This window comes from Hyla sarda, unplaced genomic scaffold, assembly GCF_029499605.1.
Source record: "Hyla sarda isolate aHylSar1 unplaced genomic scaffold, aHylSar1.hap1 scaffold_1111, whole genome shotgun sequence".
Classification (NCBI taxonomy): Eukaryota; Metazoa; Chordata; class Amphibia; order Anura; family Hylidae; genus Hyla; species Hyla sarda.
Window position 1 is genome coordinate 1 of NW_026607732.1, and position 25,514 is coordinate 25,514.

The 25,514-nt window shown below is 45.6% G+C and overlaps 8 non-coding genes and 1 pseudogene across 8 annotated transcripts; all 9 read left to right on the top strand.

Moving 5' to 3' along the window:
• The first annotated feature begins 2,033 nt into the window (after nt 1-2,033).
• On the top strand, nt 2,034-2,224 carry LOC130301149 (U2 spliceosomal RNA). The gene has a single exon (XR_008851838.1). It is a non-coding gene; the product is annotated as a U2 spliceosomal RNA (small nuclear RNA).
• A 2,083-nt stretch (nt 2,225-4,307) lies between these two features.
• LOC130301124 (U2 spliceosomal RNA) lies at nt 4,308-4,498 on the top strand. Its single transcript, XR_008851819.1, has one exon. It is a non-coding gene; the product is annotated as a U2 spliceosomal RNA (small nuclear RNA).
• Nucleotides 4,499-6,588: 2,090 nt separating this feature from the next.
• Nucleotides 6,589-6,693, top strand: LOC130301151 (U2 spliceosomal RNA; annotated as a pseudogene).
• A 758-nt stretch (nt 6,694-7,451) lies between these two features.
• Nucleotides 7,452-7,635, top strand: LOC130301139 (U2 spliceosomal RNA). Its single transcript, XR_008851832.1, has one exon. It is a non-coding gene; the product is annotated as a U2 spliceosomal RNA (small nuclear RNA).
• A 2,090-nt stretch (nt 7,636-9,725) lies between these two features.
• LOC130301154 (U2 spliceosomal RNA) lies at nt 9,726-9,916 on the top strand. Its single transcript, XR_008851839.1, has one exon. It is a non-coding gene; the product is annotated as a U2 spliceosomal RNA (small nuclear RNA).
• A 7,181-nt stretch (nt 9,917-17,097) lies between these two features.
• LOC130301135 (U2 spliceosomal RNA) lies at nt 17,098-17,288 on the top strand. Its single transcript, XR_008851827.1, has one exon. It is a non-coding gene; the product is annotated as a U2 spliceosomal RNA (small nuclear RNA).
• A 2,084-nt stretch (nt 17,289-19,372) lies between these two features.
• LOC130301115 (U2 spliceosomal RNA) lies at nt 19,373-19,563 on the top strand. Its single transcript, XR_008851810.1, has one exon. It is a non-coding gene; the product is annotated as a U2 spliceosomal RNA (small nuclear RNA).
• A 2,078-nt stretch (nt 19,564-21,641) lies between these two features.
• Nucleotides 21,642-21,832, top strand: LOC130301116 (U2 spliceosomal RNA). The gene has a single exon (XR_008851811.1). It is a non-coding gene; the product is annotated as a U2 spliceosomal RNA (small nuclear RNA).
• A 2,096-nt stretch (nt 21,833-23,928) lies between these two features.
• Nucleotides 23,929-24,119, top strand: LOC130301117 (U2 spliceosomal RNA). The gene has a single exon (XR_008851812.1). It is a non-coding gene; the product is annotated as a U2 spliceosomal RNA (small nuclear RNA).
• The last annotated feature ends 1,395 nt before the right edge of the window (nt 24,120-25,514 follow it).

Below are 25,514 nucleotides of genomic sequence, written 5' to 3' on the forward strand. Positions count from 1 at the left end.
CAGCTAGCCAGCCCTGTGGGCCTTGCTGCTGCTGCAGCCAAAAAACAAAAGGTGGTGCTGCTGCTGCTTCTGCTGCTTCTGCTTCTGCTTGTGTCTGGCCGCTGTTGGAGCGTCCAGGCACAGGACTTCTGCTGCTGCTGACTAAATGGCCTCCTTAATTGGATCATTTGAGTAGCCAGCACACCTGTGCAGGTAGGGCATGACATGATAGGCAGCTGCCTTGATAGCGGGTGGGTGCTGAATGTTCCTAATTGACAAAATAAGATTAATGCTTATGAAGAAATATAAAATCTCATCCCTTCCCCAATATCGCGCCACACCCCTACCCCTTAATTCCCTGGTTGAACTTGATGGACATATGTCTTTTTTCGACCGTACTAACTATGTAACTATGTAACATAACATGGGGGGGGGGGGTGTCTCCTGGCTGTTCACACAGGTGTGTCATTGCTGTACATTGACCATGCATTGCTTCTGTGGTATTGCAAAGGCAAAGACAAATGCTTCCAGCCATCCATTGCACTAATGGATTGGTCATCAGCTGGCTGTCTATGTCCCGCATCAATATAGACCAAAGTACAGAGGGTTAGGCTATGCTATTGTGCACCTACCTGATGCATCAGAAGGTGCGAGGCCCTTGCTAAATTCTGTGCACAGACTTTGAGATCTATACTTTAGACTGTATCTAAACCTGCTCCAACATGGACTGACATTCTGGCCTACTTTCAGCCGATGCGACTTGTCTGTCGCTGAACAGTCGCTTTTTATGTATTCAGCACCTATGTATAATGTTGTAAAAATGCTCTAGAAGCTAAAGTCGCAGAAATGTCACACATATTTGGCCTGCAACTTTCTGTGCGACAAATTCAGACAGGAAAAATCAGTATAAATCCTTAGAAAATTATCCCCCAGTGTCTCCATCTGCTGGCGGTATTGAATAAGCATTGCTGCACTGATGGGGTATGCATTAGACGAAAAAAAAGAAGAAAAAGAAGAATAATACGCCCAGAAAAGAGGCGAAAAGGAGAAAAACGTAAAAAAACGTGAAAAAAAAGTAAGAGGAAGAGAAGGGAAAAAAAGGTGGAAATGGGTTTAAAAGTGATTTCGGCGGAGAAATATATATATATATATATATATATATATATATATATATATATATACGCGCACACACACACATATATATAAACGTATTCTCCGTTGAGATATTGCAGCCGCTGCTGTGTCCAGGCCCAGGAGCCTTAGCACTGTGCTGTGATGTCACTCAATACCACTGACATCACTAGGTGTAAACAACATCTCTCCTTTGCTGTGTATGTGACTATGGAGCTGTTTGGTGATGTCGTCTATTATGGCCTTCATAGAAGCAACAGGAGATTGTTGCATCCATCTAGAACCCTCAGAACTACAGTGCTATGATGTCACTCACTTCCACAGGCCTTGCAGAGTGTAAACAACAACAACCCAGCTTTGTTGTGTATGTAACCATAGGGATTTGTGATGTCACCTAGAACCTTCACAGCAGCGACAGCTTTATGAGGAGCATCAGCACTGCTCTGCCTGAGCAGAACCATCACCGCCATAGGTTGTCAAATAACCCGGGTTTAACCCACACAGGTAAGTCCAATGGGGTGCAGGCATGTCCTCTATGCTTACAGCTTCCCGTGGGTGTTGGTTTGATACCGTTTGGGGACAGCCAAGGAGGCATCTGCAGGCAACAAAGGTAGGTGTGTGCTTGTGTGTGTGTTTCCTATGCAGATCCTAAGCCCAGTGTCACATGCAAGTAGGAGGAGTAAGAAGGGTTCCTGGCAAATCCGGGTTATGGATTGCATTTAAAAAGGCCCCGTGGGAGTGCAATGGGCCCCTGTCTTGCTGCTTAGCAATAATGGTATGGGTTTAGGTTCTGCTGTGTGTACTGGTGGTTGACTGCCCCCCAGCCCAGAGTGTGCATGGAAAATTGTCTGGCAGCCTCCCTGACAGCAAGCAGTGATAGTGCCCATGAAGGGCACCTTGTTGGGCCCGCCCCTTTCACGGTTATCGCTTCTCGGCCTTTTGGCTAAGATCAAGTGTAGTATCTGTTCTTATCAGTTTAATATCTGATACGTCCCCTATCTGGGGACCATATATTAAATGGATTTTTGAGAACGGGGGCCGATTTCGAAGCTTGCTTCCGTCGCCCTATGCATTGACCCGATATGGCAGTATCTTCGGGTACAGTGCACCACCCCCTTACATGGTTAAAAAGAAAGATTCCTACTTTCATTGCTACCTGCTTGCTGGCTAGCCAGCTAGCCAGCCCTGTGGGCCTTGCTGCTGCTGCAGCCAAAAAACAAAAGGTGGTGCTGCTGCTGCTTCTGCTGCTTCTGCTTCTGCTTGTGTCTGGCCGCTGTTGGAGCGTCCAGGCACAGGACTTCTGCTGCTGCTGACTAAATGGCCTCCTTAATTGGATCATTTGAGTAGCCAGCACACCTGTGCAGGTAGGGCATGACATGATAGGCAGCTGCCTTGATAGCGGGTGGGTGCTGAATGTTCCTAATTGACAAAATAAGATTAATGCTTATGAAGAAATATAAAATCTCATCCCTTCCCCAATATCGCGCCACACCCCTACCCCTTAATTCCCTGGTTGAACTTGATGGACATATGTCTTTTTTCGACCGTACTAACTATGTAACTATGTAACATAACATGGGGGGGTCTCCTGGCTGTTCACACAGGTGTGTCATTGCTGTACATTGACCATGCATTGCTTCTGTGGTATTGCAAAGGCAAAGACAAATGCTTCCAGCCATCCATTGCACTAATGGATTGGTCATCAGCTGGCTGTCTATGTCCCGCATCAATATAGACCAAAGTACAGAGGGTTAGGCTATGCTATTGTGCACCTACCTGATGCATCAGAAGGTGCGAGGCCCTTGCTAAATTCTGTGCACAGACTTTGAGATCTATACTTTAGACTGTATCTAAACCTGCTCCAACATGGACTGACATTCTGGCCTACTTTCAGCCGATGCGACTTGTCTGTCGCTGAACAGTCGCTTTTTATGTATTCAGCACCTATGTATAATGTTGTAAAAATGCTCTAGAAGCTAAAGTCGCAGAAATGTCACACATATTTGGCCTGCAACTTTCTGTGCGACAAATTCAGACAGGAAAAATCAGTATAAATCCTTAGAAAATTATCCCCCAGTGTCTCCATCTGCTGGCGGTATTGAATAAGCATTGCTGCACTGATGGGGTATGCATTAGACGAAAAAAAAGAAGAAAAAGAAGAATAATACGCCCAGAAAAGAGGCGAAAAGGAGAAAAACGTAAAAAAACGTGAAAAAAAAGTAAGAGGAAGAGAAGGGAAAAAAAGGTGGAAATGGGTTTAAAAGTGATTTTGGCGGAGAATATATATATATATATATATATATATATATATATATATATATATACGCGCACACACACACATATATATAAACGTATTCTCCGTTGAGATATTGCAGCCGCTGCTGTGTCCAGGCCCAGGAGCCTTAGCACTGTGCTGTGATGTCACTCAATACCACTGACATCACTAGGTGTAAACAACATCTCTCCTTTGCTGTGTATGTGACTATGGAGCTGTTTGGTGATGTCGTCTATTATGGCCTTCATAGAAGCAACAGGAGATTGTTGCATCCATCTAGAACCCTCAGAACTACAGTGCTATGATGTCACTCACTTCCACAGGCCTTGCAGAGTGTAAACAACAACAACCCAGCTTTGTTGTGTATGTAACCATAGGGATTTGTGATGTCACCTAGAACCTTCACAGCAGCGACAGCTTTATGAGGAGCATCAGCACTGCTCTGCCTGAGCAGAACCATCACCGCCATAGGTTGTCAAATAACCCGGGTTTAACCCACACAGGTAAGTCCAATGGGGTGCAGGCATGTCCTCTATGCTTACAGCTTCCCGTGGGTGTTGGTTTGATACCGTTTGGGGACAGCCAAGGAGGCATCTGCAGGCAACAAAGGTAGGTGTGTGCTTGTGTGTGTGTTTCCTATGCAGATCCTAAGCCCAGTGTCACATGCAAGTAGGAGGAGTAAGAAGGGTTCCTGGCAAATCCGGGTTATGGATTGCATTTAAAAAGGCCCCGTGGGAGTGCAATGGGCCCCTGTCTTGCTGCTTAGCAATAATGGTATGGGTTTAGGTTCTGCTGTGTGTACTGGTGGTTGACTGCCCCCCAGCCCAGAGTGTGCATGGAAAATTGTCTGGCAGCCTCCCTGACAGCAAGCAGTGATAGTGCCCATGAAGGGCACCTTGTTGGGCCCGCCCCTTTCACGGTTATCGCTTCTCGGCCTTTTGGCTAAGATCAAGTGTAGTATCTGTTCTTATCAGTTTAATATCTGATACGTCCCCTATCTGGGGACCATATATTAAATGGATTTTTGAGAACGGGGGCCGATTTCGAAGCTTGCTTCCGTCGCCCTATGCATTGACCCGATATGGCAGTATCTTCGGGTACAGTGCACCACCCCCTTGCAGGGTTAAAAAGAAAGATTCCTACTTTCATTGCTACCTGCTTGCTGGCTAGCCAGCTAGCCAGCCCTGTGGGCCTTGCTGCTGCTGCAGCCAAAAAACAAAAGGTGGTGCTGCTGCTGCTTCTGCTGCTTCTGCTTCTGCTTGTGTCTGGCCGCTGTTGGAGCGTCCAGGCACAGGACTTCTGCTGCTGCTGACTAAATGGCCTCCTTAATTGGATCATTTGAGTAGCCAGCACACCTGTGCAGGTAGGGCATGACATGATAGGCAGCTGCCTTGATAGCGGGTGGGTGCTGAATGTTCCTAATTGACAAAATAAGATTAATGCTTATGAAGAAATATAAAATCTCATCCCTTCCCCAATATCGCGCCACACCCCTACCCCTTAATTCCCTGGTTGAACTTGATGGACATATGTCTTTTTTCGACCGTACTAACTATGTAACTATGTAACATAACATGGGGGGGGGGGGGTCTCCTGGCTGTTCACACAGGTGTGTCATTGCTGTACATTGACCATGCATTGCTTCTGTGGTATTGCAAAGGCAAAGACAAATGCTTCCAGCCATCCATTGCACTAATGGATTGGTCATCAGCTGGCTGTCTATGTCCCGCATCAATATAGACCAAAGTACAGAGGGTTAGGCTATGCTATTGTGCACCTACCTGATGCATCAGAAGGTGCGAGGCCCTTGCTAAATTCTGTGCACAGACTTTGAGATCTATACTTTAGACTGTATCTAAACCTGCTCCAACATGGACTGACATTCTGGCCTACTTTCAGCCGATGCGACTTGTCTGTCGCTGAACAGTCGCTTTTTATGTATTCAGCACCTATGTATAATGTTGTAAAAATGCTCTAGAAGCTAAAGTCGCAGAAATGTCACACATATTTGGCCTGCAACTTTCTGTGCGACAAATTCAGACAGGAAAAATCAGTATAAATCCTTAGAAAATTATCCCCCAGTGTCTCCATCTGCTGGCGGTATTGAATAAGCATTGCTGCACTGATGGGGTATGCATTAGACGAAAAAAAAGAAGAAAAAGAAGAATAATACGCCCAGAAAAGAGGCGAAAAGGAGAAAAACGTAAAAAAACGTGAAAAAAAAGTAAGAGGAAGAGAAGGGAAAAAAAGGTGGAAATGGGTTTAAAAGTGATTTCGGCGGAGAAATATATATATATATATATATATATATATATATATATATATATATACGCGCACACACACACATATATATAAACGTATTCTCCGTTGAGATATTGCAGCCGCTGCTGTGTCCAGGCCCAGGAGCCTTAGCACTGTGCTGTGATGTCACTCAATACCACTGACATCACTAGGTGTAAACAACATCTCTCCTTTGCTGTGTATGTGACTATGGAGCTGTTTGGTGATGTCGTCTATTATGGCCTTCATAGAAGCAACAGGAGATTGTTGCATCCATCTAGAACCCTCAGAACTACAGTGCTATGATGTCACTCACTTCCACAGGCCTTGCAGAGTGTAAACAACAACAACCCAGCTTTGTTGTGTATGTAACCATAGGGATTTGTGATGTCACCTAGAACCTTCACAGCAGCGACAGCTTTATGAGGAGCATCAGCACTGCTCTGCCTGAGCAGAACCATCACCGCCATAGGTTGTCAAATAACCCGGGTTTAACCCACACAGGTAAGTCCAATGGGGTGCAGGCATGTCCTCTATGCTTACAGCTTCCCGTGGGTGTTGGTTTGATACCGTTTGGGGACAGCCAAGGAGGCATCTGCAGGCAACAAAGGTAGGTGTGTGCTTGTGTGTGTGTTTCCTATGCAGATCCTAAGCCCAGTGTCACATGCAAGTAGGAGGAGTAAGAAGGGTTCCTGGCAAATCCGGGTTATGGATTGCATTTAAAAAGGCCCCGTGGGAGTGCAATGGGCCCCTGTCTTGCTGCTTAGCAATAATGGTATGGGTTTAGGTTCTGCTGTGTGTACTGGTGGTTGACTGCCCCCCAGCCCAGAGTGTGCATGGAAAATTGTCTGGCAGCCTCCCTGACAGCAAGCAGTGATAGTGCCCATGAAGGGCACCTTGTTGGGCCCGCCCCTTTCACGGTTATCGCTTCTCGGCCTTTTGGCTAAGATCAAGTGTAGTATCTGTTCTTATCAGTTTTTCATGCTGGTGGGGATGGGTGGTGCATGGAGGATGCAGGTGTACCAGGTGTACCAGGGCTTTCCGGGGCTGGTTCTGAGGAATCAGCTCGACGGCTGCCCCGATGTGACCTGTTCCCTCCGGGTCTCGCCATGAGGCTGAGAGGGTCTAGAGCCGAGGTACTTTTGTGCCTCGGGGAGTGGTGACCCCGAGGTGCCGAAACTCACTGGGAGGATAGACTCACTGAGTTGAAGCACGGGCACCATAATCTCTTCACCTTGTGGCACTCACCTCTTGATTCCCGGCCTTCTGGCTAGGATCAGAGAAATTTTTATAGATCCGGCCGGATGTCCGGGCAGTATATCTGCACACATTCACTTATTTATTTCTTTTTTGTCTCACTGTGTCACTTTTTGCGTGTTGTGTGTTCACAGGATTGGTCAGGATGCGGTAGCCCTTCTGGGTGTCCCTCCTGGCGGTCTAGGGGAGGTGTGTGTGGCCATTAGGTTCCGCACCTCCCTGCAAACACCCCGGGTACTCCTGCTTTGGCAGGGTACCTACCGTAATCGGCTCTGCGGGCAGATACCTTGGCTAACGCCAAGGGGGATGCCGGGAGCATTTGTGGTCCCCTAGTAGCTTCGGCGAAAAGGGACATCGAACCTGGAACCTCGCAGGTACCTTTTGGTCCGGAGGCGAAGGGTAAGGTTTGTTGGGGGGCCTCTCTCCTATCGGAGAAGGGCTTGCGATAGACCGCATCCTTTGTGCACGTTTTTTTAGTGTAACACGTTTGCACTTTTTCTTGCACTTTGGGTGAATCGAAAGCACGTTCCTCGGCTTTAAAAAAAAAAAAAAAAAAAAAATCTGTTCTTATCAGTTTAATATCTGATACGTCCCCTATCTGGGGACCATATATTAAATGGATTTTTGAGAACGGGGGCCGATTTCGAAGCTTGCTTCCGTCGCCCTATGCATTGACCCGATATGGCAGTATCTTCGGGTACAGTGCACCACCCCCTTACAGGGTTAAAAAGAAAGATTCCTACTTTCATTGCTACCTGCTTGCTGGCTAGCCAGCTAGCCAGCCCTGTGGGCCTTGCTGCTGCTGCAGCCAAAAAACAAAAGGTGGTGCTGCTGCTGCTTCTGCTGCTTCTGCTTCTGCTTGTGTCTGGCCGCTGTTGGAGCGTCCAGGCACAGGACTTCTGCTGCTGCTGACTAAATGGCCTCCTTAATTGGATCATTTGAGTAGCCAGCACACCTGTGCAGGTAGGGCATGACATGATAGGCAGCTGCCTTGATAGCGGGTGGGTGCTGAATGTTCCTAATTGACAAAATAAGATTAATGCTTATGAAGAAATATAAAATCTCATCCCTTCCCCAATATCGCGCCACACCCCTACCCCTTAATTCCCTGGTTGAACTTGATGGACATATGTCTTTTTTCGACCGTACTAACTATGTAACTATGTAACATAACATGGGGGGGGGGGGGTGTCTCCTGGCTGTTCACACAGGTGTGTCATTGCTGTACATTGACCATGCATTGCTTCTGTGGTATTGCAAAGGCAAAGACAAATGCTTCCAGCCATCCATTGCACTAATGGATTGGTCATCAGCTGGCTGTCTATGTCCCGCATCAATATAGACCAAAGTACAGAGGGTTAGGCTATGCTATTGTGCACCTACCTGATGCATCAGAAGGTGCGAGGCCCTTGCTAAATTCTGTGCACAGACTTTGAGATCTATACTTTAGACTGTATCTAAACCTGCTCCAACATGGACTGACATTCTGGCCTACTTTCAGCCGATGCGACTTGTCTGTCGCTGAACAGTCGCTTTTTATGTATTCAGCACCTATGTATAATGTTGTAAAAATGCTCTAGAAGCTAAAGTCGCAGAAATGTCACACATATTTGGCCTGCAACTTTCTGTGCGACAAATTCAGACAGGAAAAATCAGTATAAATCCTTAGAAAATTATCCCCCAGTGTCTCCATCTGCTGGCGGTATTGAATAAGCATTGCTGCACTGATGGGGTATGCATTAGACGAAAAAAAAGAAGAAAAAGAAGAATAATACGCCCAGAAAAGAGGCGAAAAGGAGAAAAACGTAAAAAAACGTGAAAAAAAAGTAAGAGGAAGAGAAGGGAAAAAAAGGTGGAAATGGGTTTAAAAGTGATTTCGGCGGAGAAATATATATATATATATATATATATATATATATATATATATATACGCGCACACACACACATATATATAAACGTATTCTCCGTTGAGATATTGCAGCCGCTGCTGTGTCCAGGCCCAGGAGCCTTAGCACTGTGCTGTGATGTCACTCAATACCACTGACATCACTAGGTGTAAACAACATCTCTCCTTTGCTGTGTATGTGACTATGGAGCTGTTTGGTGATGTCGTCTATTATGGCCTTCATAGAAGCAACAGGAGATTGTTGCATCCATCTAGAACCCTCAGAACTACAGTGCTATGATGTCACTCACTTCCACAGGCCTTGCAGAGTGTAAACAACAACAACCCAGCTTTGTTGTGTATGTAACCATAGGGATTTGTGATGTCACCTAGAACCTTCACAGCAGCGACAGCTTTATGAGGAGCATCAGCACTGCTCTGCCTGAGCAGAACCATCACCGCCATAGGTTGTCAAATAACCCGGGTTTAACCCACACAGGTAAGTCCAATGGGGTGCAGGCATGTCCTCTATGCTTACAGCTTCCCGTGGGTGTTGGTTTGATACCGTTTGGGGACAGCCAAGGAGGCATCTGCAGGCAACAAAGGTAGGTGTGTGCTTGTGTGTGTGTTTCCTATGCAGATCCTAAGCCCAGTGTCACATGCAAGTAGGAGGAGTAAGAAGGGTTCCTGGCAAATCCGGGTTATGGATTGCATTTAAAAAGGCCCCGTGGGAGTGCAATGGGCCCCTGTCTTGCTGCTTAGCAATAATGGTATGGGTTTAGGTTCTGCTGTGTGTACTGGTGGTTGACTGCCCCCCAGCCCAGAGTGTGCATGGAAAATTGTCTGGCAGCCTCCCTGACAGCAAGCAGTGATAGTGCCCATGAAGGGCACCTTGTTGGGCCCGCCCCTTTCACGGTTATCGCTTCTCGGCCTTTTGGCTAAGATCAAGTGTAGTATCTGTTCTTATCAGTTTAATATCTGATACGTCCCCTATCTGGGGACCATATATTAAATGGATTTTTGAGAACGGGGGCCGATTTCGAAGCTTGCTTCCGTCGCCCTATGCATTGACCCGATATGGCAGTATCTTCGGGTACAGTGCACCACCCCCTTACAGGGTTAAAAAGAAAGATTCCTACTTTCATTGCTACCTGCTTGCTGGCTAGCCAGCTAGCCAGCCCTGTGGGCCTTGCTGCTGCTGCAGCCAAAAAACAAAAGGTGGTGCTGCTGCTGCTTCTGCTGCTTCTGCTTCTGCTTGTGTCTGGCCGCTGTTGGAGCGTCCAGGCACAGGACTTCTGCTGCTGCTGACTAAATGGCCTCCTTAATTGGATCATTTGAGTAGCCAGCACACCTGTGCAGGTAGGGCATGACATGATAGGCAGCTGCCTTGATAGCGGGTGGGTGCTGAATGTTCCTAATTGACAAAATAAGATTAATGCTTATGAAGAAATATAAAATCTCATCCCTTCCCCAATATCGCGCCACACCCCTACCCCTTAATTCCCTGGTTGAACTTGATGGACATATGTCTTTTTTCGACCGTACTAACTATGTAACTATGTAACATAACATGGGGGGGGGGGGGTCTCCTGGCTGTTCACACAGGTGTGTCATTGCTGTACATTGACCATGCATTGCTTCTGTGGTATTGCAAAGGCAAAGACAAATGCTTCCAGCCATCCATTGCACTAATGGATTGGTCATCAGCTGGCTGTCTATGTCCCGCATCAATATAGACCAAAGTACAGAGGGTTAGGCTATGCTATTGTGCACCTACCTGATGCATCAGAAGGTGCGAGGCCCTTGCTAAATTCTGTGCACAGACTTTGAGATCTATACTTTAGACTGTATCTAAACCTGCTCCAACATGGACTGACATTCTGGCCTACTTTCAGCCGATGCGACTTGTCTGTCGCTGAACAGTCGCTTTTTATGTATTCAGCACCTATGTATAATGTTGTAAAAATGCTCTAGAAGCTAAAGTCGCAGAAATGTCACACATATTTGGCCTGCAACTTTCTGTGCGACAAATTCAGACAGGAAAAATCAGTATAAATCCTTAGAAAATTATCCCCCAGTGTCTCCATCTGCTGGCGGTATTGAATAAGCATTGCTGCACTGATGGGGTATGCATTAGACGAAAAAAAAGAAGAAAAAGAAGAATAATACGCCCAGAAAAGAGGCGAAAAGGAGAAAAACGTAAAAAAACGTGAAAAAAAAGTAAGAGGAAGAGAAGGGAAAAAAAGGTGGAAATGGGTTTAAAAGTGATTTCGGCGGAGAAATATATATATATATATATATATATATATATATATATATACGCGCACACACACACATATATATAAACGTATTCTCCGTTGAGATATTGCAGCCGCTGCTGTGTCCAGGCCCAGGAGCCTTAGCACTGTGCTGTGATGTCACTCAATACCACTGACATCACTAGGTGTAAACAACATCTCTCCTTTGCTGTGTATGTGACTATGGAGCTGTTTGGTGATGTCGTCTATTATGGCCTTCATAGAAGCAACAGGAGATTGTTGCATCCATCTAGAACCCTCAGAACTACAGTGCTATGATGTCACTCACTTCCACAGGCCTTGCAGAGTGTAAACAACAACAACCCAGCTTTGTTGTGTATGTAACCATAGGGATTTGTGATGTCACCTAGAACCTTCACAGCAGCGACAGCTTTATGAGGAGCATCAGCACTGCTCTGCCTGAGCAGAACCATCACCGCCATAGGTTGTCAAATAACCCGGGTTTAACCCACACAGGTAAGTCCAATGGGGTGCAGGCATGTCCTCTATGCTTACAGCTTCCCGTGGGTGTTGGTTTGATACCGTTTGGGGACAGCCAAGGAGGCATCTGCAGGCAACAAAGGTAGGTGTGTGCTTGTGTGTGTGTTTCCTATGCAGATCCTAAGCCCAGTGTCACATGCAAGTAGGAGGAGTAAGAAGGGTTCCTGGCAAATCCGGGTTATGGATTGCATTTAAAAAGGCCCCGTGGGAGTGCAATGGGCCCCTGTCTTGCTGCTTAGCAATAATGGTATGGGTTTAGGTTCTGCTGTGTGTACTGGTGGTTGACTGCCCCCCAGCCCAGAGTGTGCATGGAAAATTGTCTGGCAGCCTCCCTGACAGCAAGCAGTGATAGTGCCCATGAAGGGCACCTTGTTGGGCCCGCCCCTTTCACGGTTATCGCTTCTCGGCCTTTTGGCTAAGATCAAGTGTCTTGCCCTAAGGTATTCGGGTACCCCTCTCCTCGGCCTTGTGGGATCGCCCAGGTTTATTGCCTGGGCTTCACCCACCTGCTGCTATTGGGGAGAGGGCTTAGTCCCAGGATAACGGGAAGGTGATCATCGGAGGACGGGTCTGCCGGAGAGGATGGCTAATGCGCCGAACGCTCCTAATACAGTACGGCTGTTTATCGAGGAGGAAAAGAGGAGTGCCTACGGGATTTTGCATGTCCAGCAGAAGGTCGTGGAGGGAGTGCTGAGGATGCCGCATGCTTCCATCTTCTGTGTCCAGGTCTTTCCCAGCCAAGGATTCTTTGACGTGACCTTCTACAACCTGGATGATCTCCGTACCTGTCTCTACCGGAGTAAGGAGAATGCTTCTCACCCTGACCTACAAGGGATCCGATTCATTTCCTGCGAGGCTCGGCCTAAGAAAGTTCCAGTGGTAGTGCATATGTACAACCCTTTTGTGCGGGATGAGGAGATCCAGACCTTTCTAAGAAGGTATTGTGTGTCTGTTTCTGGTGCGGAGAGGAAAAATAACATCCTGGGGACTTTCACAGGCATGAGACGTTTTTGGGTGGAGTTTAGGCCTGCCCCCGAGGGTGGTGCTGAAGGTTTTTGTCACCCCCCGCAGAACTTTGCGATAGGGAACAACAGGGGGTTTCTGCACTACCCGGGGATGCCAAGTTTTTGCCGGGACTGTTTTTGCTTTGGTCATACCAGAGAGAACTGTACAACCGGGCAGGTTTGCAGGAACTGCCACAAGCCTGATCACCGCACTGCAGACTGTCCCGAGAAACGCAAGTGTCATTTCTGTGGTTCTTCGGATCACCTGGCTAGGAGTTGCCCCACTTACCAGTCCGGGGCACCCCGATCATATGCAATGGCTCTTCGAGGTGGGACAGTTCCTGAGGACTCCAATGCTGCCAGGGCAGGCGATGCAGAGGTTAGCGTGCTGACCAGTGAAGCAGAGTCTGCCCCTGTTTTTCCTTCCATTTCTAGGTCTGTTCCGGATGCTTTGGTGGCAGAGGGGGAGAAGGCGGAGTCTGTTTCGGGGGCATCTGTTTCGGAGGCCTCTGATCCCCCAGAGGAGATGACTGTGGACAAAGAATCCTTGAAGAGAAAGATGCCGGTGGAAGAATCGGAGGATGACTGTCCGACTCCTCAGAGTCAAAGGATTGAGGACTTTCCTAGCCCGGGAAGGGAGGAGGCAGGTGGAGGGTCGTCATGTCAGATTGATTCTGACTCCTCTTTATCCTCCCTGGGCACAGGTTATTTGGAGGAATGTTCAGTCAAAAAATTGACAAAGACTCTTAAGTTTAAGGAAGGGGAGGCAAAAAATAAGGGTAGAGGTCGGGGAAAGGCTAGGCCTCCTTTTGATAATGCTTGATTTTGTATTTCCTTTTTTTCCTTCAAATGTTTGAATGAGTTTAACAATTGGTTCTCTAAATGTCCGCAGTATTAGATCTTTAGAAAGGAGATCCGCCATTTTTGATTTACTTTCTAGATATTCTTTTGATGTTCTAGGTCTCCAGGAGTGCTGCTTGGATGGGGAGCCAAATATCTCCTGGCCTTATGGGCAATCGGTATGGTCTGGTTCAATGGAACGTAATTCGGGGGTGGGGATTTTGTTCAAAAGTAATGAGTTTGTTGTTAAAAAAGTTGTCCATATTGTTCCGGGTAGGGTATTATTAGTGCATTTTATTTTCAGGGGTTTCACATATAAAGTAATTAATGTTTATGCTCCAACTGGGAGGAAGGAAAGAGGGGAGGTGTTTGAGAAATTATATTTCTTTTTGAGTGGGAGGGATGATGTGTTCCTTATAGGGGATTTCAATTGTATAATAACAGAGGGGGATAGGAGTAGTACTACGGTGGGTGGTGGGTCTGGTTTAGACAGTACTAGTAAGCAGCTTAAAGAGATTGTAAATTTATTTGGGTTAAAGGATTCCTTTGTTGCCCATAATGATGGTACTATCGGTTATACATATTTTTCTAACAATACAAGTTCGCGTATTGATTTCATTTTTGTCTCAAAACTAATGTCTGTTTCTAATTTCAGACGGAGGAGGTTACCGTTCACGGATCATGCCTGGATTGAGTGTGTGGTAAAAGGTGGTGGTCTAAGTGAGTATGGAAAGGGTGTTTGGAAGTTGAATGTGTCTTTATTGGATAATGAATGTGTATTACAAGAATATAGGGAGCGTTTTGATGGATGGGTGTTGAGGAAGGATGCATTTTATAGTGTGGTTGAGTGGTGGGAGTGGGTGAAGTTAGAGACTAAAAGGTTTTTTATTAAAAAAGGGTGTGAGAAAGGGAGGAAAGATAGAGAAGAGTATGAGAGATGGCAAAGAAGGTTAGAGTATTTGTATGAATTGAGGCGTTTGGGGATGAGTGTTGAGAAGGAGATTGAGGAAGCTCGTGGAAGTGTGAATGAGTGTCTGGAGAGGAATGGAAGGAAGATTATTGCACAGGCTAGGGTTGAAGTGAAAGAGAAGGATGAGAAATGTAGCAAATTTTTCTTTAAAAAGGCATTCAGTAAAAAAACTGAGATGATGAGTGTTTTTACGAATGATGGGGTAGAGGTCTTTGGTAAGGATGAGGTGTTAGAGGAAGTGTGGAAGTTTTATTCTGATTTATTCACGGAGAAGGAGCGGGACGTGACTCTAGAGGAGGAATGTTTGGGATATGTGGATAAGCGTTTGGATGAAATTGATGGGTTCTTTATGGAAGAGGATGTGAGGAAGAGTGAGGTGGAGGATGCTGTGAATGGGATGAAGAAAGGAAAGGTGGCAGGGAGTGATGGTTTGCCTGTGGAATTTTATCTTGTGTTTTGGGATATGTTAGGGGATTATGTATGGGAGGTGTGTAAGGAAGTACTTAGGAGAGGGAAGTTATCTAAAAGTATGAGTGAGAGTGTGACTGTGTTATTGTTTAAAAAAGGGGATAAGAGGGATCTTAAAAATTGGAGGCCTATAGCGCTCTTGAATTGTGATTACAAAATTATTGCTAAAGTTATTGCGAATAGGTTAAAGGATGTGATTGATTGTATGGTAGGTGAGGAGCAAATGTGTGCAGTGCCTGATCGTAGGATTTCTGAATGTCTGTTAGGTCTGAGGGATGTATTGTGGGACTGTAAAACTAGGAAGCAAGGTGTGGCTGTTGTTACGGTGGATTTTGAAAAAGCGTATGATAGGGTGGTGCATGATTTATTGTTTAGGGTTTTGAGGAGGATGAATGTGCCGGACAGAATGGTGAAGTGGATTGAATGTTTGTATAGGGACATTTATAGTAAGATTCAGGTCAATGGTTTTCTGAGTAGGGAGGTGAGTATAAAATCTGGAGTGCGGCAGGGGTGTCCCCTGTCGCCAATTCTTTTTATTTGTATGATTGAGCCTTTGTTGGGGATGATTAGGAGAGATAAGGTGATGCGGGGTATAGAAATACCTGGTAGTCATGGGAAGGATATGCGAGTGATTGGTTACATGGATGATGTTACTGTTGTATGTAAGTCAATGGCAGGGGTAAGGCGTGCTAAGTTATTGATTGAGTGTTTCTGTTTAATGAGTGGGTTTAAGCTTAATGTTGGGAAGAGTGGTTGTAAATTTTTTGAGGGGTGGGGAGAGAGTGGGTTGTGCGAGTGGCCTGTGAGAGAGGGGGGTGTGGAAGTGCTTGGGGTGGTGTTTGATAATGATTTGTATGGGAAAGAAAGTTGGGAGAGGGTTTTGGGGAGGGTGGGGAATAAAATAAACTTCTGGTCTTTAAGGACTTTATCGATTGAGGGAAGGATTCTGGTTATTAAAGCTGTTATAATTCCTATTTTGCTTTATGTTAATTATGTGTTTCCTCCACCGGATAGGTGTCTGGCAAGAATTATCAGGGAGATCTTTGTTTTCTTATGGAATTCAAGGATGGAGAAATTGAGTCGTGGGAAGGTGGTGAAAAGCAGAATGCATGGTGGGAAAGGAATGATGAATGTGGAAGTGTTCCTGGCTGTGAAGTATGTCAGTTTTTGTCTCGCTGTAAGTAAGAAGGAATGTGTGTTTGGGTGCATGGTAAGGTATTTGGCTGGTAATGTGTTGTTGAAATATAAGCTAATGGAAAGGGACTTAAGGGTACCTGTAAGTTTTGAGGTTCCTTGGTTCTATCAGAGAATAGGGCGGTGTGTCAGGAAAAATAATCTGGAATGTGTGACTGAATGGAATGATAGTAAGAAGGTGATGAAAGTGTTGGAGCAGAGAGAAACAGTGGAATGTGTGGGAGGTCTGTCTGAGAAGGATTGTAAGGTAGTGTGGAAAAATGTCAGTCACAAGGAACTGACAAATAAACAAAAGGACTTGTCTTGGATGTTAGCTAATGGGTGTCTGCCAACAAGGGAATTTCAGAGGAGAAGGAGATTGGTAGACAGTGAAGTGTGTCCCAGGGATGGTTGCGGTGGATGTGAGAATTATGTACATGTGTTTTGGGAGTGTGGTTATGCGAAGTCTGTGTGGAGAAGAATGTCTGGTCTAATTAAAAATCTTACTGGAATTGAAATGTTATCCTTTAATATGATGATGTTTGGTTTGTGTGCAGTGGAGAGAGAGAAGGCAAGAGTGTTATGGTTCATAGTAAATTGTGTAAAAGAGGTTCTGTGGGATGTAAGGAATATTAGGATTTTCAATCAAACTGAAGTAAGTGTGAAGGAGTGTCTGGGCATGATCCGTGGTAAAATTTACCTTTACGTATTATGTGATAGGAAAAACTATGGTTCTGATGATGCAGAGGGGATCTGGAAACACAAAAAATGGAAGTACTGGTTATGATTGTATTCTTATTTGTCTTTCTTTTTCTTTTCTTACAGATTATATCCTGATATGAAGGGACAGTTGGAGGGACAGAATCCGCTGCAATTTATTTTTTCTGAGGGAAAGTCATGAAGGGAAAGCTTTTTGTTATATGTACATGTAAAGACATGCTTCCTGTATATATTGTATATGTCAAATATGTGTTATTCATGTGTTTTCAGATGAATATGTAATTTTTTGAATGATTTACTTGGTTATGTATTGTATATTTCCTTTTCAATAAAAAAAAAAAAAAAAAAAAAAAAATCTGTTCTTATCAGTTTAATATCTGATACGTCCCCTATCTGGGGACCATATATTAAATGGATTTTTGAGAACGGGGGCCGATTTCGAAGCTTGCTTCCGTCGCCCTATGCATTGACCCGATATGGCAGTATCTTCGGGTACAGTGCACCACCCCCTTACAGGGTTAAAAAGAAAGATTCCTACTTTCATTGCTACCTGCTTGCTGGCTAGCCAGCTAGCCAGCCCTGTGGGCCTTGCTGCTGCTGCAGCCAAAAAACAAAAGGTGGTGCTGCTGCTGCTTCTGCTGCTTCTGCTTCTGCTTGTGTCTGGCCGCTGTTGGAGCGTCCAGGCACAGGACTTCTGCTGCTGCTGCTGACTAAATGGCCTCCTTAATTGGATCATTTGAGTAGCCAGCACACCTGTGCAGGTAGGGCATGACATGATAGGCAGCTGCCTTGATAGCGGGTGGGTGCTGAATGTTCCTAATTGACAAAATAAGATTAATGCTTATGAAGAAATATAAAATCTCATCCCTTCCCCAATATCGCGCCACACCCCTACCCCTTAATTCCCTGGTTGAACTTGATGGACATATGTCTTTTTTCGACCGTACTAACTATGTAACTATGTAACATAACATGGGGGGGGGGGGGGGGTCTCCTGGCTGTTCACACAGGTGTGTCATTGCTGTACATTGACCATGCATTGCTTCTGTGGTATTGCAAAGGCAAAGACAAATGCTTCCAGCCATCCATTGCACTAATGGATTGGTCATCAGCTGGCTGTCTATGTCCCGCATCAATATAGACCAAAGTACAGAGGGTTAGGCTATGCTATTGTGCACCTACCTGATGCATCAGAAGGTGCGAGGCCCTTGCTAAATTCTGTGCACAGACTTTGAGATCTATACTTTAGACTGTATCTAAACCTGCTCCAACATGGACTGACATTCTGGCCTACTTTCAGCCGATGCGACTTGTCTGTCGCTGAACAGTCGCTTTTTATGTATTCAGCACCTATGTATAATGTTGTAAAAATGCTCTAGAAGCTAAAGTCGCAGAAATGTCACACATATTTGGCCTGCAACTTTCTGTGCGACAAATTCAGACAGGAAAAATCAGTATAAATCCTTAGAAAATTATCCCCCAGTGTCTCCATCTGCTGGCGGTATTGAATAAGCATTGCTGCACTGATGGGGTATGCATTAGACGAAAAAAAAGAAGAAAAAGAAGAATAATACGCCCAGAAAAGAGGCGAAAAGGAGAAAAACGTAAAAAAACGTGAAAAAAAAGTAAGAGGAAGAGAAGGGAAAAAAAGGTGGAAATGGGTTTAAAAGTGATTTCGGCGGAGAAATATATATATATATATATATATATATATATATACGCGCACACACACACATATATATAAACGTATTCTCCGTTGAGATATTGCAGCCGCTGCTGTGTCCAGGCCCAGGAGCCTTAGCACTGTGCTGTGATGTCACTCAATACCACTGACATCACTAGGTGTAAACAACATCTCTCCTTTGCTGTGTATGTGACTATGGAGCTGTTTGGTGATGTCGTCTATTATGGCCTTCATAGAAGCAACAGGAGATTGTTGCATCCATCTAGAACCCTCAGAACTACAGTGCTATGATGTCACTCACTTCCACAGGCCTTGCAGAGTGTAAACAACAACAACCCAGCTTTGTTGTGTATGTAACCATAGGGATTTGTGATGTCACCTAGAACCTTCACAGCAGCGACAGCTTTATGAGGAGCATCAGCACTGCTCTGCCTGAGCAGAACCATCACCGCCATAGGTTGTCAAATAACCCGGGTTTAACCCACACAGGTAAGTCCAATGGGGTGCAGGCATGTCCTCTATGCTTACAGCTTCCCGTGGGTGTTGGTTTGATACCGTTTGGGGACAGCCAAGGAGGCATCTGCAGGCAACAAAGGTAGGTGTGTGCTTGTGTGTGTGTTTCCTATGCAGATCCTAAGCCCAGTGTCACATGCAAGTAGGAGGAGTAAGAAGGGTTCCTGGCAAATCCGGGTTATGGATTGCATTTAAAAAGGCCCCGTGGGAGTGCAATGGGCCCCTGTCTTGCTGCTTAGCAATAATGGTATGGGTTTAGGTTCTGCTGTGTGTACTGGTGGTTGACTGCCCCCCAGCCCAGAGTGTGCATGGAAAATTGTCTGGCAGCCTCCCTGACAGCAAGCAGTGATAGTGCCCATGAAGGGCACCTTGTTGGGCCCGCCCCTTTCACGGTTATCGCTTCTCGGCCTTTTGGCTAAGATCAAGTGTAGTATCTGTTCTTATCAGTTTAATATCTGATACGTCCCCTATCTGGGGACCATATATTAAATGGATTTTTGAGAACGGGGGCCGATTTCGAAGCTTGCTTCCGTCGCCCTATGCATTGACCCGATATGGCAGTATCTTCGGGTACAGTGCACCACCCCCTTACAGGGTTAAAAAGAAAGATTCCTACTTTCATTGCTACCTGCTTGCTGGCTAGCCAGCTAGCCAGCCCTGTGGGCCTTGCTGCTGCTGCAGCCAAAAAACAAAAGGTGGTGCTGCTGCTGCTTCTGCTGCTTCTGCTTCTGCTTGTGTCTGGCCGCTGTTGGAGCGTCCAGGCACAGGACTTCTGCTGCTGCTGACTAAATGGCCTCCTTAATTGGATCATTTGAGTAGCCAGCACACCTGTGCAGGTAGGGCATGACATGATAGGCAGCTGCCTTGATAGCGGGTGGGTGCTGAATGTTCCTAATTGACAAAATAAGATTAATGCTTATGAAGAAATATAAAATCTCATCCCTTCCCCAATATCGCGCCACACCCCTACCCCTTAATTCCCTGGTTGAACTTGATGGACATATGTCTTTTTTCGACCGTACTAACTATGTAACTATGTAACATAACATGGGGGGGGGGGGGGGGGTCTCCTGGCTGTTCACACAGGTGTGTCATTGCTGTACATTGACCATGCATTGCTTCTGTGGTATTGCAAAGGCAAAGACAAATGCTTCCAGCCATCCATTGCACTAATGGATTGGTCATCAGCTGGCTGTCTATGTCCCGCATCAATATAGACCAAAGTACAGAGGGTTAGGCTATGCTATTGTGCACCTACCTGATGCATCAGAAGGTGCGAGGCCCTTGCTAAATTCTGTGCACAGACTTTGAGATCTATACTTTAGACTGTATCTAAACCTGCTCCAACATGGACTGACATTCTGGCCTACTTTCAGCCGATGCGACTTGTCTGTCGCTGAACAGTCGCTTTTTATGTATTCAGCACCTATGTATAATGTTGTAAAAATGCTCTAGAAGCTAAAGTCGCAGAAATGTCACACATATTTGGCCTGCAACTTTCTGTGCGACAAATTCAGACAGGAAAAATCAGTATAAATCCTTAGAAAATTATCCCCCAGTGTCTCCATCTGCTGGCGGTATTGAATAAGCATTGCTGCACTGATGGGGTATGCATTAGACGAAAAAAAAGAAGAAAAAGAAGAATAATACGCCCAGAAAAGAGGCGAAAAGGAGAAAAACGTAAAAAAACGTGAAAAAAAAGTAAGAGGAAGAGAAGGGAAAAAAAGGTGGAAATGGGTTTAAAAGTGATTTCGGCGGAGAAATATATATATATACATATATATATATATACGCGCACACACACACATATATATAAACGTATTCTCCGTTGAGATATTGCAGCCGCTGCTGTGTCCAGGCCCAGGAGCCTTAGCACTGTGCTGTGATGTCACTCAATACCACTGACATCACTAGGTGTAAACAACATCTCTCCTTTGCTGTGTATGTGACTATGGAGCTGTTTGGTGATGTCGTCTATTATGGCCTTCATAGAAGCAACAGGAGATTGTTGCATCCATCTAGAACCCTCAGAATTACAGTGCTATGATGTCACTCACTTCCACAGGCCTTGCAGAGTGTAAACAACAACAACCCAGCTTTGTTGTGTATGTAACCATAGGGATTTGTGATGTCACCTAGAACCTTCACAGCAGCGACAGCTTTATGAGGAGCATCAGCACTGCTCTGCCTGAGCAGAACCATCACCGCCATAGGTTGTCAAATAACCCGGGTTTAACCCACACAGGTAAGTCCAATGGGGTGCAGGCATGTCCTCTATGCTTACAGCTTCCCGTGGGTGTTGGTTTGATACCGTTTGGGGACAGCCAAGGAGGCATCTGCAGGCAACAAAGGTAGGTGTGTGCTTGTGTGTGTGTTTCCTATGCAGATCCTAAGCCCAGTGTCACATGCAAGTAGGAGGAGTAAGAAGGGTTCCTGGCAAATCCGGGTTATGGATTGCATTTAAAAAGGCCCCGTGGGAGTGCAATGGGCCCCTGTCTTGCTGCTTAGCAATAATGGTATGGGTTTAGGTTCTGCTGTGTGTACTGGTGGTTGACTGCCCCCCAGCCCAGAGTGTGCATGGAAAATTGTCTGGCAGCCTCCCTGACAGCAAGCAGTGATAGTGCCCATGAAGGGCACCTTGTTGGGCCCGCCCCTTTCACGGTTATCGCTTCTCGGCCTTTTGGCTAAGATCAAGTGTAGTATCTGTTCTTATCAGTTTAATATCTGATACGTCCCCTATCTGGGGACCATATATTAAATGGATTTTTGAGAACGGGGGCCGATTTCGAAGCTTGCTTCCGTCGCCCTATGCATTGACCCGATATGGCAGTATCTTCGGGTACAGTGCACCACCCCCTTACAGGGTTAAAAAGAAAGATTCCTACTTTCATTGCTACCTGCTTGCTGGCTAGCCAGCTAGCCAGCCCTGTGGGCCTTGCTGCTGCTGCTGCAGCCAAAAAACAAAAGGTGGTGCTGCTGCTGCTTCTGCTGCTTCTGCTTCTGCTTGTGTCTGGCCGCTGTTGGAGCGTCCAGGCACAGGACTTCTGCTGCTGCTGACTAAATGGCCTCCTTAATTGGATCATTTGAGTAGCCAGCACACCTGTGCAGGTAGGGCATGACATGATAGGCAGCTGCCTTGATAGCGGGTGGGTGCTGAATGTTCCTAATTGACAAAATAAGATTAATGCTTATGAAGAAATATAAAATCTCATCCCTTCCCCAATATCGCGCCACACCCCTACCCCTTAATTCCCTGGTTGAACTTGATGGACATATGTCTTTTTTCGACCGTACTAACTATGTAACTATGTAACATAACATGGGGGGGGGGGGGGGGTCTCCTGGCTGTTCACACAGGTGTGTCATTGCTGTACATTGACCATGCATTGCTTCTGTGGTATTGCAAAGGCAAAGACAAATGCTTCCAGCCATCCATTGCACTAATGGATTGGTCATCAGCTGGCTGTCTATGTCCCGCATCAATATAGACCAAAGTACAGAGGGTTAGGCTATGCTATTGTGCACCTACCTGATGCATCAGAAGGTGCGAGGCCCTTGCTAAATTCTGTGCACAGACTTTGAGATCTATACTTTAGACTGTATCTAAACCTGCTCCAACATGGACTGACATTCTGGCCTACTTTCAGCCGATGCGACTTGTCTGTCGCTGAACAGTCGCTTTTTATGTATTCAGCACCTATGTATAATGTTGTAAAAATGCTCTAGAAGCTAAAGTCGCAGAAATGTCACACATATTTGGCCTGCAACTTTCTGTGCGACAAATTCAGACAGGAAAAATCAGTATAAATCCTTAGAAAATTATCCCCCAGTGTCTCCATCTGCTGGCGGTATTGAATAAGCATTGCTGCACTGATGGGGTATGCATTAGACGAAAAAAAAGAAGAAAAAGAAGAATAATACGCCCAGAAAAGAGGCGAAAAGGAGAAAAACGTAAAAAAACGTGAAAAAAAAGTAAGAGGAAGAGAAGGGAAAAAAAGGTGGAAATGGGTTTAAAAGTGATTTTGGCGGAGAAATATATATATATATATATATATATATATATATATATATATATATACGCACACACACACACATATATATAAACGTATTCTCCGTTGAGATATTGCAGCCGCTGCTGTGTCCAGGCCCAGGAGCCTTAGCACTGTGCTGTGATGTCACTCAATACCACTGACATCACTAGGTGTAAACAACATCTCTCCTTTGCTGTGTATGTGACTATGGAGCTGTTTGGTGATGTTGTCTATTATGGCCTTCATAGAAGCAACAGGAGATTGTTGCATCCATCTAGAACCCTCAGAACTACAGTGCTATGATGTCACTCACTTCCACAGGCCTTGCAGAGTGTAAACAACAACAACCCAGCTTTGTTGTGTATGTAACCATAGGGATTTGTGATGTCACCTAGAACCTTCACAGCAGCGACAGCTTTATGAGGAGCATCAGCACTGCTCTGCCTGAGCAGAACCATCACCGCCATAGGTTGTCAAATAACCCGGGTTTAACCCACACAGGTAAGTCCAATGGGGTGCAGGCATGTCCTCTATGCTTACAGCTTCCCGTGGGTGTTGGTTTGATACCGTTTGGGGACAGCCAAGGAGGCATCTGCAGGCAACAAAGGTAGGTGTGTGCTTGTGTGTGTGTTTCCTATGCAGATCCTAAGCCCAGTGTCACATGCAAGTAGGAGGAGTAAGAAGGGTTCCTGGCAAATCCGGGTTATGGATTGCATTTAAAAAGGCCCCGTGGGAGTGCAATGGGCCCCTGTCTTGCTGCTTAGCAATAATGGTATGGGTTTAGGTTCTGCTGTGTGTACTGGTGGTTGACTGCCCCCCAGCCCAGAGTGTGCATGGAAAATTGTCTGGCAGCCTCCCTGACAGCAAGCAGTGATAGTGCCCATGAAGGGCACCTTGTTGGGCCCGCCCCTTTCACGGTTATCGCTTCTCGGCCTTTTGGCTAAGATCAAGTGTAGTATCTGTTCTTATCAGTTTAATATCTGATACGTCCCCTATCTGGGGACCATATATTAAATGGATTTTTGAGAACGGGGGCCGATTTCGAAGCTTGCTTCCGTCGCCCTATGCATTGACCCGATATGGCAGTATCTTCGGGTACAGTGCACCACCCCCTTACAGGGTTAAAAAGAAAGATTCCTACTTTCATTGCTACCTGCTTGCTGGCTAGCCAGCTAGCCAGCCCTGTGGGCCTTGCTGCTGCTGCAGCCAAAAAACAAAAGGTGGTGCTGCTTCTGCTGCTTCTGCTTCTGCTTGTGTCTGGCCGCTGTTGGAGCGTCCAGGCACAGGACTTCTGCTGCTGCTGACTAAATGGCCTCCTTAATTGGATCATTTGAGTAGCCAGCACACCTGTGCAGGTAGGGCATGACATGATAGGCAGCTGCCTTGATAGCGGGTGGGTGCTGAATGTTCCTAATTGACAAAATAAGATTAATGCTTATGAAGAAATATAAAATCTCATCCCTTCCCCAATATCGCGCCACACCCCTACCCCTTAATTCCCTGGTTGAACTTGATGGACATATGTCTTTTTTCGACCGTACTAACTATGTAACTATGTAACATAACATGGGGGGGGGGGGGTCTCCTGGCTGTTCACACAGGTGTGTCATTGCTGTACATTGACCATGCATTGCTTCTGTGGTATTGCAAAGGCAAAGACAAATGCTTCCAGCCATCCATTGCACTAATGGATTGGTCATCAGCTGGCTGTCTATGTCCCGCATCAATATAGACCAAAGTACAGAGGGTTAGGCTATGCTATTGTGCACCTACCTGATGCATCAGAAGGTGCGAGGCCCTTGCTAAATTCTGTGCACAGACTTTGAGATCTATACTTTAGACTGTATCTAAACCTGCTCCAACATGGACTGACATTCTGGCCTACTTTCAGCCGATGCGACTTGTCTGTCGCTGAACAGTCGCTTTTTATGTATTCAGCACCTATGTATAATGTTGTAAAAATGCTCTAGAAGCTAAAGTCGCAGAAATGTCACACATATTTGGCCTGCAACTTTCTGTGCGACAAATTCAGACAGGAAAAATCAGTATAAATCCTTAGAAAATTATCCCCCAGTGTCTCCATCTGCTGGCGGTATTGAATAAGCATTGCTGCACTGATGGGGTATGCATTAGACGAAAAAAAAGAAGAAAAAGAAGAATAATACGCCCAGAAAAGAGGCGAAAAGGAGAAAAACGTAAAAAACGTGAAAAAAAAGTAAGAGGAAGAGAAGGGAAAAAAAGGTGGAAATGGGTTTAAAAGTGATTTCGGCGGAGAAATATATATATATATATATATATATATATATATATATATATACGCGCACACACACACATATATATAAACGTATTCTCCGTTGAGATATTGCAGCCGCTGCTGTGTCCAGGCCCAGGAGCCTTAGCACTGTGCTGTGATGTCACTCAATACCACTGACATCACTAGGTGTAAACAACATCTCTCCTTTGCTGTGTATGTGACTATGGAGCTGTTTGGTGATGTCGTCTATTA